The 4569-nt window shown below is 36.1% G+C and overlaps 1 pseudogene; it reads right to left on the bottom strand.

Annotated features, from left to right (window-relative positions):
• Positions 1 to 602: 602 nt before the first annotated feature.
• On the bottom strand, positions 603 to 939 carry LOC114217429 (mitochondrial import inner membrane translocase subunit TIM14 pseudogene; annotated as a pseudogene).
• Between the last annotated feature and the right edge of the window lie 3630 nt (positions 940 to 4569).

Raw genomic sequence — 4569 nt, 5'->3', positions numbered from 1 at the left:
GAGGAAGAATAACAGAAGACAGAGGGGGGAAAACTTCAACTTACATTAGTACCATTAGTTACAACAGTATTAAAATAGTTCCATTTTTTTATTTCATTCAACAGTAAACTTGTTTCCTACCAAGGCTCTTGCAACTTGTGTCCCAACCTGACCACTCTCATGAAACATTTTGGGAGTGCGCACACTTACCTTTTTTCTCATCGCCTTATATCCGCACAGATTTTCGCCTCTTCCAAGATTTCTCTATCTTTAAATGGCCTAGCTCACATCTAAGTTATTTTAGCTACACATTTCTATAAACTGTAGTGTTGCCATGAAATTTGATGTGGAGAGGATGCTTGGATAAAGCTTGGAGGAGAAGGTTGGCTTAGAAAAGCTTTGTAATTGATTTTAAGAAAATGATTGAGTAGTGATGCTCTCCTGTGCTTACGTGAAAATCTGGGCCTTGAATCTGCCAAATTACCACCTTCCCATGCCACAGCAAGAAATAAACATCTAGTTTTAAAAGTTGAATTTTTTCTTAGCTTTGAGGTAATTTATTATAAAAAGCTGGCCCTTATTACATAAACTAACAAGAACTTAAAATTCATCACACATTTACTTCATTTCTTAGCTTCACCTTCTAGTAAATCTTTAGCTTCCTTGATTTTGGTTGCTGTTCAAGGAGATCCTCCCTTGTCCAGGTGACTGAAAAGCATAATCTGTTGTTAAGCATCTCATATTGTTCCTTTATTGGCAGCGGGGCTTACCTGCTTCTCATTTTGTCATTTGGGATTCAAACCCATCTCCGTAATAACCACCACTGAGGGCAGATTTTGGTGGGCTTTGAAAAACTTGTTTTACGTGAAGCTCCATGGGTCTCATGGCTTGCAAAATGTAGCAGCCTGCAAATCCTGCAGCAGCAATGGTCAGTCCAGCTGCTACCCCTGGACTGGCCATGGCTCTGACTCAGCTCCTCAGCCTCCCCTTTGACGGCGGTTCATCCCGGCCCAAAGGCGGCAGCCACCAATGCTCATGCCTCTAGCATGCCGCCATGTGCCCCCCCAGCAAGGCACCAAACCAAAAACGGATCTTTACATAGTAGTAACATCAAAATTAAATGCTTGCTTTGAATATTTACTTAAATGAACAGAATTTTTACTAGATTATAACAGTAGTGTTAAAAAAATACCTCCTTATATTAATCTGAATATTGACATGATTTTTTCAATTTTTGTTGCAATGTCATTGCCAACTGTCTAGTTTTCTACCAATATAAAGGTCATTCTGCAAAAATATTATTTTTTTAAAGACTTATTTATTTATTAGAGAGAGAGAGCACAAACAGGAGGGGCAGAGGAAGAGGGAGAGAGAATCTGAAGCAGATTCTGCGATGAGCGCAGAACCCGACATGGGACTCGATCCCATGACCCTGAGAGCATGACCTGAGCCAAAACCAAAAGTTGGCTGCATAACTGACCGTGCCACCTAGGTGTCCCAACAAAATTATTTTTAATGTCACTATGGAAGCAGTATGTTCCTCATACTGACGAAAACAGCAATACACACACAACCTGTAACTTCTAGGCTTGGTTCTCGATATTTCAAAGGAAATTAAGAAGAGCCTTTATCTACCATACCTGGATTTTCAAGCCTAATTGTTTTTCAGTAATTTGCTTGTTAAAGGGATCCATTACTTGCTCCCTGATACCCTGGAATATTTAGGACACATGGCTTTACTCTGCATGTGGAAAGCTTACAGGAACATGGGGTTAGGAGAAAACAAAATGAAATGATTTAATATTTATGATACATTCTTTTTGTAACAATCAGTTTTTCTTGGAGCCACACAAAGACTCAATATTATTCCCCTTTTCACCTTATCATTTATGTAAATGATCTGTGATAAAATATCACCATTAAAATCATGCTCCAAACATTTATTTTACAAAAGCCGGTTTTATGTGCTTCCTTTGAACTTAATATAATTGCCTTATCGCCAGTTAAATCATTATCCTCAGATTTAACAAAAACATGTTCCCAAGATTTCAGTAATTATAAAGAGGGGCATTCATCTAATCATATTACAAATTTTCCTTTGGCATAATTTCTATATTTTAATATATTGCAATAAATAAAATGCTTCCTGTTATTTTCCATGAAACCATAGGAAGACACAGCCAAATTATCGGAGTATGAACTGGGAATCGATGAACTGAAAATGATCTTAATAGCCATTTATCCTGATTTTAGCCAATGCTATGGACTATAAGTAAATATTCTAAATCATCACTGAAGGACTGTCATATAGCTACAGTTTGAATTCTTTCAGTGACAGGTGTTTCATTACACCAGAAGGAGACCTCTACACTTTGTTATTTTAAAAGCTCTAATTTTAGAAGGATCATCTTATATTAAACCAATTCCTACTTTCAATTTTTACTGATGGTTTGTATTAGCAGTCATGCAGTCATTTTTTTCTTTTTTTTATTAGTTTCAGAGGTAGAATTTAGTGAATCATCAGTCGCATACAACACCCAGTGCTCATTCCATCATTAATGCCCATCCTCCTTAATGCCCGTCACCCAGTTACCCCAACCTCCCACCCACCTCCTCCCCTCCAGCAACCCTCAGTTTGTTACCTAGAGTTCAGCATCTCTTATGGTTTGCCTCCTATTTTCATCTTATTTTATTTTTCTTTCCCTTCCCCTTTATTCATCTGTTTTATTTCTGATAAATGGATAAAGAAGACGTGGTATATGTATACAATGGAGTCTCACTCAGTCATCAAAAAGAATGAAATCTTGCCATTTGCAACAACATGGATGGAACTAGAATGTATTATGCTAAGCAAAATAGGTCAGTCAGAGAGAGACAAATACCATAGGATTTCACTCATGTGGAATTTAAGAAACAAAACAGTTATGCAGTCATTTAGTGTAAGCTTGACCTTTTTGAACAACAATCCTTCCAATATTAAGGACCATCACGCCCTTCCATAAGTATCTTATCTCTATCAATACTTCTACACATTTCTTGCAGCCTCCAGCCCTTGCCACACATCTTTTTCCTTTTCCTTGGGATTTATATTTTTACTGCATCTAGCTAATCTTTCTATATTTCCCTTGCCCTGATACTATATAGCCATGACTATCTCATAAAGGAGATATCCCATGTCAGCAGTTAAGTGGATCTACCTTCATTTAAGAGGATGACAATAAAGCAACTCCATTGCTCTATCTTTCTTAAATGTAGAGTTCCCTGATTTAAGGCAAGAAAGAAGAAAATGAAATGATGAGATAGCATTTATTTTCTTTTTCTTTTTTTAAGATTTTATTTATTTATTTGACAGAGAGAGAGAAAGAGAGAGAGCACAAACGGGGAGCAGCAGAGGGAGAGAGAGAAGCAGGCTCTCTCCCTGCTCAATGGAAAGCCCGATGTGGGGCTTGATCCAGGGCCCTGAGATCATGATCTGAGCCGAACGCAGACACTTAACCGACTGAGCCACCCAGGTGCCCCCGCCCTTTTTTTCAAGATTTTATTTACTTGACACAAAGAGAGAGCACAAGCAGGCGGAGCAGTGGAGGGAGAGAGAGAATTTATTTTCTATTAAAATAGCAAATGAAGAGGACAAAGACTTAACTGAACTGTCCTGAACTTTGTCTCATACAGAAATATGTACAAAATAGGTACATGGACTCTGTAAATGTAGGCAATTCTTCTTTTTTATAAAATGTGTTTCAAAAATTCTATGATGCCTTGTCCTATAAAATAATCTATGGATAATTCAAGTGGGTAAATTTTCGATACTGAAATGGAAGTGTGGACAAGCCAGTATAATCGATTTTCAAATTGACCTTTATGGTAACTTTGTACAGATCAATTAGATCAACATAAATATTTCAATGGAAAAATTGGTAAAGGATATTTATATATGAAAGAACTAAATAAAATGCCAAAATATTATCAAGTTAAGTGAAAAAATTGCAACTTGAACAATAAGCACTCTGTTTTGCACATCATTATGAAAAAACACTTATTTATTTTTTTACGAGTGATTTACTGTGGTGTGATATGTATAATAACTTCGTTCTGAAAAGCAATTTTAGAGGAATATCTTAAATGCTTTAGAAATGCACACATTCTTAGAAATAGTAATGTGCCTTCCTAGGAATTAATCTTATAGGATAATTAAATGTACTCACAAGTATGTCTGTGTAAGTATATTCATTATGTTATTTGTAATAGCAGAAAATAGTATGTACATCTTTCATGGTCAAAATAAGGGGTGATAAAAATGTTCAATGCATTTATCTCATGCAGTGGTTATATATATTCATTATACCTCAATTTCCTGAGCAATGGTCTTGACATTTAATATTATTATAATTCATTTTTGAGAGAAAAGACCACAGGACAAAAAAGCATTATAGAATATGAATTTTAAACACTGACATTGCATAAACTGAGAGAAGATACACCACCATATTAATTTCAATATCTGCATTAATTTCGCTAAAAGAAGACAGACCTTTTTAGGGAAATTAGAGGGATAAAGGACAAATAGGAACAAGGAACATGTTATGGGTT

This window comes from Eumetopias jubatus, unplaced genomic scaffold (genome assembly GCF_037043125.1).
Source record: "Eumetopias jubatus isolate StellerSeaLion01/CBP00866 unplaced genomic scaffold, mEumJub1_p1.0 scaffold_1, whole genome shotgun sequence".
Classification (NCBI taxonomy): Eukaryota; Metazoa; Chordata; class Mammalia; order Carnivora; family Otariidae; genus Eumetopias; species Eumetopias jubatus.
This window is presented reverse-complemented; position numbering and strand designations above follow the sequence as displayed.